Raw genomic sequence first — 16,340 nt, forward strand, 5'->3', positions numbered from 1 at the left:
GACATTGGTTGGAAAGTGGAGCAGCTCGTCAGGGACAATCAATGAGTATCGATCGGGCTGGAGCTTCTGCAAACAACACATCAACCAACACACAGCCACTGGCTGCTTTAATCTCGCGCCTCGCAGCCGGACTGTCGAAACCTTTCTTTTCTCCTCTCCCCCCACCACACACACAGAGACACGCTCTGCATTCTCGCTTCGGTCTCCATACTACCCCCCACCCCACCCCCCGGGCTAACTCCAGTTGCACACAATGTGTGCGTGGTTTATTTTAAAAATAAAACCTCAAGCTCTGTTATATTGTTAGCTCTGAAATAACCGCACGTTTGGATTTAAGCGAGGAATTAAGCACACATTTAAAGTCTTAGGTCCCGCACAAATGTGGAAAAAAATTATTCAAGCATCATGTTTAACGTTAGCACTGCTGACTGTAAAGCGACAACTAAAGTTTTTTTTTTACTGACTTCCATTGTAGTTTAATTTTTTTTTAAAGTATTACAACATCGGATTTCTTTTTTGAATTTTGAATTATTTTATTGAATTTTGATAGGTTCAGACTTCGGTATAATATATTGTTTCGCCCTGACTTGATAACTCTCTCAAATGTTGCTTTCTTGAAGCTAATGTGTCAAAAAAAAAAAAAAAAAAGCAGTTTTCGGCAGCATAACGCTGATTGAATGATTTCAATCAAGTCAATGATTTGATCCACACAAGGTCTTTTATCATTGACTTAAAATATTACACCCGTGCCTTTCGAAATCTATTCTTACCAGTGGATGTACTCCTAGGACTTCGAGGGGAAACGTTCAAGTGGTTCTTTTCATTCCCATAATAATCATTTTAGCAATTGAGTACTTGGGTGGGGGCGCGGGACTAATTGTTCTCACATGGACGTCTGAGCGGTAGTTTTGGAGAAGCAGGTTAACAATATTCACTTTTAGTTGCACTTGATATGGATACATATGATCAAGTATTACCTTGATATGCGGGAATTCAACACTTCACAAAGCTGCTACTTTACTAACTCTTCAGATAAGTATGGCGCTGATAATATAATAATTGCCAGTAGCAACGCTGTTACCGCTGCTGTGGATTACAGGGCACTTAGTTGTATTCTGTGTTCCAACAGATGTACGAAAATTCATCATCAAACTATTCTCTGAATATCTTGTACATACACTGAGGATTTAGCTTTGTTAAGCCCATGAGAAATGTTCATCAGAGTTGCAGATGCTCTCCAGCCATACAAATGAACAATTAGGTTTAGTTTTATTATTGTCGTGTGTACTGAGGTACAGTGAAAAGCTTTGCTTTGCATGCCATCCAAACAGATCTGATATACTATACGTACAGTAAATACAATCAATGTGTTGGAAAGAACTGCAGATGCTGGTTTAAATCGAAGGTAGACACAAAATGCTGGAGTAACTCAGCGGGACAGGCAGCATCTCTGGAGAGTAGGAATGGGTAACGTTTCGGGTCGAGATCCTTCTTCAGACTGCAAATACAATCAAGTCAAACTTAAATATAATAAATAGAACAAAGGGGTTGATACAGAGTGCAGAATATAGTTCTCAGCACTGTAGCATATCAGTTCCATAGACAAAGTCCTATGTCCACAATGAGGTTGAGGTGTATAGGACAGTACGCGTGCTTATGGAAGAATTTAACCAACCAAGCCTGATAACAGGAAGGGAGAGCAGAGCAGAAGATGGAGGCCGCAGGCAAGTCCCAAGAAAGCAGATGTGGCTGTGGTAGCGAGTCTGGGTCAAAATGTGGTCGTAGAGCAGGAGGGCAGGAGAAATCACAGAGGGGGAGCAGTTGGCAAGTGAAGGGAGCAGTTGACAGAGTGAAAGAAGATGTTCCTGAGTATGGTGGTGTGTGCTTTCAAGCTTCTGCTGTACAGGAGCAGGGAGCAGAAGGAACGATCAAGGTGGGACAACTCTTTGATTATGGATAATCATCATCTGTGAAAAGTACGACTTCATTAAACTTAAACACCATTGGAACGTTCTAAGCAACATCAGAAGTTCCAAGCTGTAGTGCAAAGTTGTGCCATTCAGGGAAAGCCAATTTCAATGTGCAGGAGTGTTTATGATTTGGGTTGTAGATTTTTCAGCTGATGATTTGTCCTGGACATTATTTTTTAGACATGACTCATCTTTTGCACAGTTCATTAACAGCCTCTGTGGAAGATTATTTTCATACAATTGTAAATATTTTTGAACATAAATGAGTGTCATGTTTTAGCCCAAAGCACCTGTGAAAATACAGGTGAGTCTTAAGATCAAATTGCGAATATATACCTGATCATACCCAGAGTTTTAGCTATTTGTGGAGTACACAATGACATACCCTATTCAAAATGGGCAGAGCTAGTAGAGAGAATCCAATTTTTAGAAATTTTACATTTGTTTCTGTAACAAAATCCCTTCTCGGGATTGCTTAAATTTACAACTGAAGTCAAGGTGACAACACAGAAGTGATTAAAGGGATCAATCAGTTTTAGAGAAAATTGATACTACATACTCAGCACCCACAGCTGCCTTGCTTCCTGCAAGTGAGAAAAGGTTTAGATGATTAAAGAATTTCATTTGAAAACTATCTTAACTGTTAAAGAAACAAGTTTCTACCAGAATCTTGATGAAACTGACCATCGCCATCCTGATGCAGATTTCTACAATAATCCAGGAATGTCCCAGTGTAGGTGAATGAAAATATCCAAAATTACATTATTTTCTACTGAGGGATTCAGCAAAGGAAGTGGTGGTTGACTTTAGAATCTTAGCCATGTTGCAGGAGGAGTGCATGTACTCCCTTTGGCCCAGGAGTGTCTATACACTCCATAATCTCCTGTAAGCTTTGTCAGACAATACAGAATATAGTTGTGTGCTCCTCCACAATCATCCTTAAATACGTATCTGTTGCTTGGAAACTCCAAAGTGGCTGGATGAATTGCTGCTGCTGGCAATGACCTATCAACTCACGGGCAGGTCTGGTGACCCAAGCAGCTCTGGGGTCAACATCTGCTGAGGCCCTTAAGCTAATCCTCCGGCCAAAGGATTTCATCTTTTAATTCCAGACATACTTGCACCATGTGCTCCCATCTGCAATACACTTCTCCATTTCCTTCTCCGCGTGCTTTAGCTCTCCGCTGAGACAGTGTGCGATCAAACAGTGTGATGAAGCACTTCATTGATTCTGCACACTTGGGTCATCAACTCGTGTTTGGTGCATGGAGAAGCAGTGAACAAACTTCAGAAAGCTAGTTGTAATCAATCGTTGCAAAATAAACTTTACGTGGCTAAATACAACCAGGGCTAAATAAGATACCACAACAATTCCAAAATAGGTGTGGGCATTATGATGAACGGCTAACCTAAGACCATTGCTTGCAAAACAGGTGGCACAGCAACTTTATGTGGAGTGCTGACTTCCTAAGAGCTTTGATTACCACCAACACAAACCATACTCTTTAGGGGTAGGCCGTTTAGAACAGAGATGAGGAAGAACTTTTTCACTCAGAGAGTTGTGAAGCTGTGGAATTCTCTGCCTCAGAAGGCTGTGGAGGCCAATTCTCTGGATGCTTTCAAGAGAGAGTTAGATAGACCTCTTAATGATAGCGGAGTCATGGAGTATGGGGAGAAGGCAGGAACGGGATACTGATTGTGAATGATCAGCCATGATCAGGGTGAATGGCGGTGCTGGCTCGAAGGGCCGAATGGCCTACTCCTACACCTATTGTCTATTGTCTTTATTGGCTGCACATTTCAGCAAGGGACCAAGAATCATAACTTTTAGCAGCAGATAGGGCTAGACTGCAACACTTAAAGCTAGCTTGCACGCATAAAGGGAAGTTGTCTGTGTTTGGAGCAGGTGTTGACTATGGCAAAGTAAATCTAACTGGAGAAACAGCGAAGTATAGCAGCCTGAGTAGGGGAGGTAAGAAGGTTTGTAGGCAATACAGTGACGGCTTTGGTGGTGGAAATCCAAACGATGGTGGTGGTGGTGGTGGTGGTAGTGGAGTGGGGTGGGATGGTTGATGGGTGACTGCCCTTTCCTGCAGTTATACTCTTATTCAGCAATACAAGATTATGAAACATTTTCAGTGTATTATTGAGTTTAAATTAAATATCAAATTAGCATTGCATACTGAATCATGCTGGCAGTGCATGTACGAATATCTCCACTGATGTGATATCTGGTGCAAATATGTCCACCAGTATGTCCTTTGATGTTGGCTGTCCCATGATTTCAAAGGGACACTTATGGTACACAAACAATGGCTCCCACTGAGTCCAACAGCTTCAGCCGGAGGTCAGGAGACCCTCTGTGCATGAGCTCATGACCCCCGTGTAAGTTTGTCTTAGAAGATCTGCTGACGGAATCTGAGGACCTGCATAGAGTGCCACAAGAGAGGTAATGACTTCATACTGATGGTCTGGGCGAACAATATCATCGTCAAATGCAATATCCCACCATTCACACCATTAGCCTCAGGCACAACTCATTTCACCGCATCTCATCACTCTCCTGCCAATAAGCTCCATAAATCAGAATTCATAGCTAATACTCACACACATCACAAGCTCACTTACCTCGTCCTGCTGCGAGTCGCACACCACATCTCACATCTTGCACATACAACAAGCTATTCAACCACAAAGAGCTACCTGAGCTAAGTACGTTGCATTACACTCATCGCCAGAGTGAACTCCATCTTGCAGAACTAAGTAGTACACAACTGGTGTATCAGTGTGCAGGAGGCAATGGATAATGGAAGGCAGCCACTCAGCCAATGCAAAAACAAATGTGAAGTTGCAGGAAACCTAAAATAAAAGTAGAAAATGCTATGCAGCAAGTCAGCTGGCATTTCTGGAGAGAGAAACAGAGTTCATGTTTCAGGTTAGTGACCTTTCATTAGTACAAAAGATCATTGTTTGTATCCCTTCTTTGTAGTTTCACTGTTCTTATCCCTTCATTATAGTTTCACTGTCCGTATGCCTTTGTTATAGTATCACTGTTTGTATCCTTTCAGTATCACCTCTTCCACAGCCAACAATGGACCATTGTGGGCTCCATTGTTGCTTGCGGAGTTCACTCTGATTTGTACTGTACATTTGTATACCTGTAGTACCTTTTCATACCTCTAGTTTATCACCTATTCCTTTTCTCCAGAGATGCTGCCTGACCCGCTGAGTTACTCCAGCATTTTGTGTCTATCTTCTATGAATGCCATTGACACGTTCACCTCAACAGACACCAGGAACTGATCCCGTACCTTGCTGCAGCTCTATTCTCTCTCCTTCCATTTTCATTACAAATCTACCCGAGGCTGCTGCCCTCAAAACAATTAAAATTTAAATTCGTTTAAAATTTTAAAAAATGGGCACGATGGTGAAGCTGGTGGAGCTGCTGTGTCACCACAACAGAAACCTGAGTTCAAACTGAACTCGGGTGCTGCCTGTGTGAAGTTTTAACATTCTCCCTGTGACTGCTTGGGTTTTCTCCAGGTGCCCTGGTTTCCTCACACATCTCAAAATTATGTGGGTTTTTAGGTTAATCAGTTTCTATAAATTGCTCCTCGTATGTAGGGAGTGGCTGAATAAGTGGGATAGCATCGAACCAGTGTGAACAGGAAATCAATGCTCAGTGGGCTGAAGGACCTATTTCCATGCCGTATTTCTAAACTAAACTAAACCAAACTAAACCATACAGGCACGGCTACCTTCTGTTTCTTTCTGGTAGCAGGTGCAAGGAATGTGACTCCTTTGCTGATTGCTTTCATATTTCACAGTTAAACCTTCTCTGTACACACCACTAACAGTTCTAACCAGCTGCTCAGCAACGCAGGAGATCTGGATGCATGAAAAGGGAGAACATGCCTTGCAAAAAGAAAACGGCATCGCTCTGAAAAAATGCTCATGATTTGAGAAAGGGTGGCCTTACTGAAATGAAGATGTCCCGGATAGTTAAGTTGGGGAACTGCAGCCTGAGTACTCTTGGCCAATGTGGCCTGCTGGTGACAATATTTATCTTTTACCTCATCTTCCTAGTAATTTGTCCTGCTCTGTACGTCTCACTCAATCATGCTGTACTACAAGGGGACCTTGCACCAATATCCGGTCGCAACAGGATGGTGCAGAAAGTAGGCAATCAGGTGAAACATCCTTCAAGAGTGGCGCGGTGGCACAGCGGTAGAGTTGCTGCCTTACAATGCCAGAGACCCTGGTTCGATCCTGACCATGGGTACTGTCTGTATGGAGTTTGTACGTTTTCCCCGTAACCGCGTGGGTTCTCCCTGGGTTCTCTGGTTTTCACACACTCCAAAGACGTACAGGTTTGTAGGTTAATTGGCTTCGGCAAAATTGTAAATTGTCCCTAGTATGTAGGATTGTGCTAGTGTGTGGGGATCACTGGTCAGCGTGGACTTGGTGGGCAGACGGGCCTGTTTCCACGCTGTATCTCTAAGCTTTTGCTATTGAGGGCGTGCAGCGTAGGTTTACTAGGTTAATTGCCGGAATGGCAGGACTGTCATATGTTGAAAGACTGGAGTGACTAGGCTTGTATACACTGGAATTTAGAAGGATGAGAGGGGATCTTATCGAAACGTATAAGATTATTAAGGGGTTGGGCACGTTAGAGGCAGGAAACATGTTCCCAATGTTGGGGGAGTCCAGAACCAGGGGCCACAGTTTAAGAATAAGGGGTAGGCCATTTAGAACAGAGATAAGGAAAAACTTTTTCAGTCAGAGAGTTGTGAATCTGTGGAATTCTCTGCCTCAGAAGGCAGTGGAGGCCAATTCTCTGAATGCATTCAAGAGAGAGCTAGATAGAGCTCTTAAGGATAGCGGAGTCAGGGGGTATGGGGAGAAGGCAGGAACGGGGTACTGATTGAGAATGATCAGCCATGATCACATTGAATGGCAGTGCTGGCTCAAAGGGCCGAATGGCCTACTCCTGCACCTATTGTCTATTGTCTAAACTAAACTAAACTAAACTAAACTAAACCTGCTATACAATTTAGCAACTTGAAATTATAATTATATGAAGGCCCAGATAGAGTGGAGTGGGGAGGATGTTTCCAATAGTGGAAGAGTCTAGGACCCAAGGGCACAGCATGAGAATAAAAGGACGTACCTTTAAAATGGAGATGAGGAGAAATTTATTTAGCCATGGAGTGGTGAATCTGTGGAATTCATTGCCACAGGTGGCAGTGGAGGCCAAGTCATTGGGTATATTTTAAAGTGGAGATTGATAGGTCTTGATTAGTAAGGGGTATTAAAGGTTACAGAGTGAAGGCAGAAGAATAGGGTTGAGAGGGAAAATAGATCAGCCATGATGGAATGGCGGAGCAGACTCGATGGGCTGAATAGCCAAATTCTGCTACTAAGTTATGAACTTATGAACCAAACAACAGTAAAACCATATTAACAGCCAGAAAAAAAATCACCCAGCAACTAAACCGTCTGCTCCATAAATTGATAAACGATCCATAAATATTTCTGGAGGTGATGGAGTGGAGTGGGGTGGGATGGCTGATGGGTGACAGCCCTTTCTGCTGTTATACACTTGTTCAGCATTACAAGATTAAGAAACATTTTCACTTCATTACTGAGTTTAAATAAAACATCAAATCAACATTGCACACTGAATCAGGTTAACAGTGCATGTACGAACATCTTCACCAAAGTGATATCTGGAGCAACTATGTCCAGCAGTATGTCCCTAGACATTGGCTGTTCTTTTGATTACAAAGAGACACTTATGGTACCAAAACAATGACTCTGACTGAGGCTAATTTCATGTCCTGTGATCTTGTGCTGCAATAGTTCAATTTATATTTCTATATGAGTTAAAGAGAATGAAGACCAAAGATTGGTAACACCTATGTTGGGATTAAACGTCCAATCTCTTCACCCACATTCCTATTGTCTACACACCCAGAATATCTAGAGGTCCCCTCAAGGAAACAGGAGCTATGAGCTGCCTCACATTGTCTTCAGTAGGCATAGACTGAATCTGGTTTTGATCACTTGGCAGCAGATAAAATGTCAGTGTAATTAAGTGGCTACAATATAAACTAACCTCAGTGTCCACTCCCAGGCCATCTTCCCCACTCCCAGGCAATGAATACACTCAATTGGTCACTTTTGGTAAGCAACATTATATACATCCCTGACACCAGACTGCCCAAACATCCATTCCATGTTGAGTTTGTCATGGAAGAGTTTATCAGATAGACTGATGATTAGATTCGAGAATGTGCTCAAAGCCTCCTTGACGAAATGCAACATCTGTAATGACTCCTGGGCACATGGCCACTCAGGACAGCTAGTTTATTTTAGTTTATTATCATGTGTACTGAGGTACAGTGAAAAGCTTTTGTTGTGTGCTAACCAGTCAGCGGAAAGACAATACGTGATTATAATCGAGCCATCCGCAGTGAGCAGATACACGATAAACGGAATAATGTAAATAACATTCAGTGCAAGATAAAGACAGTAAAGTCTGATCAAAGATAGTCTGAGGGCCTCCACTGAGATATGTAGTAGTTCGGATCTACTCTCTCGTTGTGATAGGATGGACCTTGCCGAAGCAACGTGAGGTATAAATGGAGTCAATGAAAGGGAGGTTGGTTTGTGTGATGGTCAGGGGGGAGAAGAGGCATTCAGGAAGGTATTAAGAACCATCACACCACGTAGCCCTCGGTGAATGGCAGATGGAGTGCACCACCTCACAAACCACTCACCTGCCCTCTCTGTCAGGCATCTTGTGTCCCACGTGGGGAAGAGTTAGTGGTTTCCACGTTGGCCTCATTGCAATCTCAGAACCCAAAGAACAGAGAGGAAGTAAGTCACCTTCAATCCCAAGAGATGTCTAAGAAGAGTAAAAGGTTAGTATATAATGGAAGTGTGGATATGTAGTATTCAGTAACTGTGCTTGGGTATCATTATTTCAAGGACCCCACACGTAATCAGAGGCTGTTGATTGGAAGTTTACAGGTGTGATTTTTAATTTATACTGACTAAAGAGTGGTGTAGATTGGTAAGAGCTTTGTCAACTCTGCTCATTCCATTGCAAGACAAGTATGGTATCATTTGCATGAACATATACATAAGCATTCACCACTGACAACCTTTCTTTAGGTAATGAATAGAGTCATTAAGCACAAAAACAGGCCCTTTCGCCCAAGTCATCCATGTTGGGCAAGGGGGGAGGAGAGGGTGCTGCACCAATGCAGGAGAGGTTTGGGCCCAATGGGTCCACTTAGTCTAGTATCCTTTTAAACCTCCCTAATCCATATACCTGTCCAAATTTCTTTTAAATGTTGTTATTATCCCTGCTCAACTACTTTGGCAGCTCGTCCAAATATACCCAATATGGAAAAGTTGCCCCTCAAGTTCCTATTAAATCTTTCCCCTCTTGGCACAGTGGTGCAGTGGTAAAGTTGCTGCCTGACAGTGCCAGAGACCCGGGTTCTATCCTGACTACGGATGCTGTCTGTATGGAGTTTGTACGTTCTCCCTGTGACCACATGGGTTTTCTTCAGGTACTCCGATTTCATTCCAAAGACGTACAGGTTTATTGGCCTTTGTAAATTGTAAATTGTTCCTAGTGTGTAGGATAGTGTTAGTGTACGGGGTGATCGCTGGTCGGCATGGACTCGATAGGCCAAAGAGCCAGTTTCCACGCTGTGTCTTTAAAGTCCAAAGTCTAAAGTCTTTCAGCCTCTCACGTTAAAGCAAACCGTCTTGTTTTTGATTCCCTTATCCTACCTTGGCATTCACCCAATCTATACCCCTCGTAATTTTATACACCCCTATAAAATCACCATTCAGCCTCCTCTTCCTTCCAGGTCCTAGTTTTCCAAAACTCACTCCAAAGTTCAGACCCTCGAATCCTGGTAACATCTTCATAAATCATCTCTGCACTCTTTCCAACTTAATGGCATCTTTCCTATAGCACGATGGCCAAAACTGAACTCAATGCTCCAGGTGCGGCCTCACCAATGTCTTGTACAACGGCGACACACGTCCTAACTTCGAAACTTGATCTCCTGACAGATGAGGACAAAATGGCCAAAAAACTGTTCACCGCCCTATCTCTCTGCGATGCCATTTTCAGGGAATTATGTATTTGTACTCTGAGATCCCTCTGCTCCATAACACTTTCTAGGACCCTACTGTCCGCTGTGAAGGTCCTGTGAAGGTCCTATCTGAATTAAACTCAGTTCGCTATTCTTTGGCTCACTTGCCCAACTGACCAAGGTCCTGCTGCAATTCTTGACAACCGTCGTCACTGTCTAACGATACCACCTATTTTAATGCCTTCAGTGAAAGGTGACTTAATCGCATAATGAGAATGTGAACAGAATGGTTAATTCCTACTGTTCCATTTCTCTTACTGGAGGTTGAATTAGAACTGCACTTCTCTGAAGCCCTACAGGGCAAAGTCAGGCCTTGCAGGGTAATGGTACAGCCAGGTGTGGCAAGACAGATTAGGACGTCTCATATTTCACCCTTTGGTCTCAATCAAGGCAGTAACTGGAGCGTTACAACTGACCTCGGTGAACCTTGACTAAGAAGGGATAAATCAGGCTGTGATAGAAAGTGATAGAAAATGCATGTGTGACAAGACCCGATGAGAATCGAAGCATTCTTCTAAGGAACATGTTCCATCAGCTAATCAGCTGCTGACCCTTATTATCTGCTACTTATTGAACGGCCATTATAAAAAGTTCTCGATAGCTTCCAGACACCAATTAAATATGGTCCAGGAAGACTAAATGCCTTCTGGGGAAAACACGAGGGACAGAACATTCTTCTTGAGTTTGATTCTTAATGGAACTATTCAACTCAATTTCTTCAAGGGACACATTATTTTTTTGCAAGGCATGTTTCCAAACGCCTATATTTCTGGCTTTTATTGTGCAACTTGTTAGAGCTGCCAGTGACATGCACAAAAGTGGCCCAACTGTAAACACGTAAGCAACCGGTAAAAGGAATGCCGTTCTTTGCTGCTGCTGCTGCTGCTGCTGCTGCCATAGGGAAAGGCAGTTGTATCTGGTGTGAAGGCAGCAACTACAGGTGACTGTGTAATTGAAGTGGAAGGGGATAGTACAGAGCATTTCTTTAAGGTTCTGCAGTGCTCCAGCATTATATACCTTCTGGTTTCGCCTGACCTGACAGGTCTAGGGAAGGTGTAAGAAAATAACTGCAGATGCTGCTACAAATCGAAGGTATTTATTCACAAAATGCTGGAGTAACTCAGCAGGTCAGGCAGCATCTCAGGAGAGAAGGAATGGGTGACATTTCGGGTCGAGACCCTTCTTCAGACTGATGTCAGGGGGGTGGGACAAATAAAGGATATAGGTGGGGACAGGAAGTTAGAGGAGAACTGGGAAGGAAGAGTTGGGGGGGGAGAAGAGAGGGACAGAGGAACTAGCTAAAGTTGGAGAAGTCAATGTTCATACCGCTGGGCTGCAAGCTGCCCAAGTGAAATATGAGGTGCTGTTCCTCCAATTTTTGGTGGGCCTCACTATGGCACTGGAGGAGACCCATGACAGAAAGGTCAGACTGGGAGTGGGAGGGGGAGTTGAAGTGCTCAGCCACCGGGAGATCAGGTTGGTTAAGGCGGACTGAGCGAAGGTGTTGAGCGAAACAATCGCCAAGCCTGTGTTTGGTTTCGCCGATGTAAAGAAGTTGACATCTAGAGCAGCAAATACAATATATGAGGTTGGAGGACGTGCAGGTGAACCTCTGTCTCACCTGGAAAGACTGTTTGGGTCCTTGGATGGAGTTGAGGGGGGAGGTAAAGGGACAGGTGTTGCATCTCCTGCGGTTGCAGGGGAAAGTGCCCGGGGATGGGGTGGTTTGGGTAGGAAGGGACGAGTGGACCAGGGAGTTACGGAGGGAACGGTCTCTGCAGAATGCAGAAAGGGGAGGGGATGGGAAGATGTGGCCAGTAGTGGGGTCCCGTTGTAGGTGACGGAAATGTTGGAGGATGATTTGTTGGATACGCTGGTGGAAGGTGAGAATGAGGGGGATTCTGTTCTTGTTACGAATGGGGGGAGGGGGAGCAAGAGCGGAGCTGCGGGATGTAGAAGAGACCCTAGTGAGAGCCTCATCTATAATGGAGGAGGGGAAGCCCCGTTTCCTGAAGAATGAGGACATCTCTAATGCCCTAGTGTGAAACACTTCATCCCGGGCGCAGATGCGGTGTAGACGGAGGAATTGGGAGTAGGGGATAGACTTTTAGCAGGAGACAGGGTGGGAAGAAGTGTAGTCCAGATAGCTGTGCGAGTCAGTGGGTTTATAATAGATGTCAGTCACTAGTCTGTCTCCTGTGTTGGAGATGGTGAGGTCCAGAAACGGGAGGGAGATGTCGGAGATAGTCCAAGTATATTTAAGGGCAGGATGGAAATGGGAAGTGAAGTGTATGAAGTCAGTGAGTTCTGCATGGGTGCAAGAGGTAGCACCAATGCAGTCATTGATGTAGCGGAGGTAGAGTTCGGGGATGGGGCCAGTGTATGTCTGGAACAGGGATTGTTCGACGTACCCGACAAAGAGGCAGGCATAGCTAGGGCCCATGCGAGTGCCCATAGCTAGATTTAATCCATGTGTGTTTTGGAGATCTGAAGGTAATTATTTGCATTTCACTACATTGGTTCATCTGAATTTTAACAATGGATGACGAATGGGAGAAATGATCATTTGTGAGGTTTGTTACCAATTGTGAGGTTACTATATAATATAGTTGGACTATAAGAGCGGCATGGTGGCGCAGTGGTAGAGTTGCTGCGTTAAATTTTGAAAAGTTTGAGTGTTTAGCTATGGAGTATCTAGTCCCAATATAATGGCTTCATCCTCAATTTGTAGGAAGGAACTGCAGATACTTGTTTAAACCTAAAATAGACACAAAAAGCTGAAGTAACTCAGCAGGACAGGCAGCCTCTCTGGAGAGAAGGAATAGGAGACATTTTGGGTCGAGGCCCTCGACCTGAAGCGTCACCTATTCCTTTTCTCCAGAGATGCTCTCTGACCCGCTGAGTTACTCCAGCTTTTTGTATCTATCTTCAGTTTCATCCTCATCCTGCTTTTCTCTCCTGAGGAACAACTCATTGAATTGATATATTTCCAAGGATGTGTTAGTTTAAGTGCTTTGCTTAAGATGTTATTTATATGGGAGATTAAATGGTGCAGTGAGTGACAGCAGGATGATTGCTGAATCCAATATTTTCCTTAGCTGATATCCACGTGTAAATATTTTAAGCAAAAGTCATTTGAAAGCAAAGAAGAATGGGAGCACCAGTTGATTTTCTGCTCCCCGACTCAAAGTTATTGAGACCAATTGTACCAATGTTTTTGAAATTGATAGACGATATAAAAATTCACAGACATCATAAATAACACTGAAGGCGTTATTATGGGGTTAAGATTATTAAGGGGTTGGACATGTTAGAGGCAGGAAACATGTTCCCAATGTTGGGGGAGTCCAGAACCAGGGGCCACAGTTTAAGAATAAGGGGTAGGCCATTTAGAACAGAGATGAGGAAAAACTTTTTTAGTCAGAGAGTTGTGAATCTGTGGAATTCTCTGCCTCAGAGGGCAGTGGAGGCCAATTCTCTGAATACATTCAAGAGAGAGCTAGATAGAGCTCTTAAGGATAGCGGAGTCAGGGGGTATGGGGAGAAAGCAGGAACGGGGTACTGATTGAGAATGATCAGCCATGATCACATTGAATGGCGGTGCTGGCTCGAAGGGCCGAATGGCCTCCTCCTGCACCTATTGTCTATTGTCTAAGGCTGATCTGAAAGTTTTTTTGCTGAATGCTTTGGTATGGGGGAGTATTCGTCAAATCTGGAGATCAAAGAAGTGAATTCAGTGTTATATGGATCTATTGCAATGTAATGATAGTTATATGTAATGTAGACTCTTTATGTTTTGAATCATTTGAATCCAAACTGTTTTATTGGTAACCAGTAGAATGAACAATTATAAATTTGTAAGTCTTTTGAAAATTGTATCTCGGATCACGTTCAGATTTCCTCAACACCAAAAAGTATCCTTCAGAAGTAATATGTGCAGAAACAAGTTTTGATGATGATTTTGACTTCAGGTTGATTGCATGATTGAACAAATCATTCTTTGGGAAGCCTGATCGATTTTGGTGATCAGTTCCCTGTAATAAAATTGGTGATTTGCTGATATTAAGCTTGCAGATTAGATCTTTGTAGAAAATCTGTTAGTTACTTGCAGAGCTGAGACACCAGAGACAAGGTCGTATGTAGGTGCTGGGTGTGGGAGTATGGTTGGGGAGAGAACTCAATAGTGGGTTAAAGCTGCAGCAGTAAAGGCACTTCAGTGGGCATTTATTGTCATTAAACTGAACCATGAATACTTTTCAAAATCTCCTCTTTAGGACTGTTAGTTTGCTGCTCTAAATTCAATTCAACTGGGATATGTATGCAGAACTAAAGAATTTAAAAATTTAATATTGAATATATTCAGAAGGGTTTAGTTTAGTTTAGTTTAATTTAGTTTAGAGATACAGCGCAGAAACAGGCCCTTCAGCCCACCGAGTCCACACTGACCAGCGATTCTCGCACATTATCGCTACACTAGAGACAATTTTTAGACAAAAAACCCAAGCCAATTAACCTACAAACTTGTGCATCTTTGGAGTGTGGGAGAGAACCGAAGATCTCGGCGAAAACTCACGCGGTTACGGGGAGGGAACGTACAAACTCCGTACAGACTGCACCCCGTAGTCGGGATAAAATCCGGATCTCTGATGCCGTGAGGCAGCAACTCTACCGCCGCGCCACCGTGCCATTTTGTTGGGTCTATATTGTTTTGGAGATGATGCTGGGTGCTTAGAATGAGGGCCACTGGAAAATCATTTCAGTGTAGGCCTTTAAAAAGGTCTCAACAGGAACATCTATTTTTAAACTTTCATTTCACTACCATGAAATTCACTGAACAAAGGGCAGAACGAGAAGGAAATTGTCTGTTTCCAAATAATATATTATATGATATATTCAGTTTAAAAATCTCTATGAATTGAAAACAGCATACTAACTGCTTCAAGTTACACTTGCCAACTTCTCCAAAATATTATTATATAACTAATGTATTAAGGGGCATATATTAAAATAGTTACATATGCTCTGGGAATCTTATTGTAAATCAGAACTTTGCAGAATCCTTAATTTAGAGTCAGAAAACAGTTTCTGCCAATTTTATGCCATTAGTTCTGGAGAACAAACAGGAGATTCTCCAAAGGAACAACCATGCAATTGTATGACTTCTGATGAGGTGCAAGTGATGGTAATACATGGAAGGCACACAAATATCTGCAGTCAGATCTGCCTCTGCAATATTCTGCTGTGCTTAAGGTTGTCGTGGGCTGCAGAAAATTCCGTAAATAGTCGTCTTTTCCTCTGCTCGCCGAAACACTGTTGCACATTTTTCATTGGAAAACCAACAAAGCCCCAACCAAGAGCATTGTAGGAAAGACACACGAGGCCTGTATGAGAGGTTGGGGCTTCAGGTGGGGGGGGGCAAACAGGTCAGTTGTTGGGGGTGTTTGTGTGGTGACGGAAGAACCAGAGATCGGTCAGCCTGAAGTTCCTTGGGAAAGGGGATTTGGTCCAAAGGTCAAAAGATGACAGTGGTTGTTCCAGAGATTGGGGCATGAAATGGACGAGCAATCATGGGGGAGAGGGTGATGAGATGCAGAAGGAGAAGTGGGGGCAGTGAACTCAGAGGAGTGCCGTCAATAAAGGCATGGGTTTGTGAGTGTGCATGGATTTAGCAAAGACACAGACCCCAGAGACAGACCTCGTAGCCTGAGACCTTATTTAGCAATTCTAAAAGAAAGATTAAACAGATCTCATGTTCTTTTTTCACCTATGTGGTCCACGCTTTCTGTGGGTATGGATTTAGTGACCCAAACAACTCAAGTGACACCCAGGCATGTCATCCCACCCAACCAAGCTGCTTTTTTAGTTATCATGTCTTGTGCTAAAAACCCGGAGGGAAAATCACAACTACCCCACAGGAAGTCTATGATTTTCTTTTACAGTTGGCTTTTTATTGAAATTGAATCATGTGTTGAAAAAAAAACTTGTGCAGTCCAGACTCTTGGCACTGGGGCATGTGTTTATCATTAGCTCAGGAAAACAAAACTGTCAATTCATGCCAGTCCTGCTTCAGACCCAACTTTAAGCCACAATCTGAGTGGATTCAATTTAACAATTTGTTTGTCGAGGATTTTTTTTTAACTTCGCTGTAACATACTTTGTTTACAATATCTTGTTCTTTCTTTAAAAATCA

Source organism: Rhinoraja longicauda, unplaced genomic scaffold, assembly GCF_053455715.1.
Source record: "Rhinoraja longicauda isolate Sanriku21f unplaced genomic scaffold, sRhiLon1.1 Scf000784, whole genome shotgun sequence".
Classification (NCBI taxonomy): domain Eukaryota; kingdom Metazoa; phylum Chordata; class Chondrichthyes; order Rajiformes; family Arhynchobatidae; genus Rhinoraja; species Rhinoraja longicauda.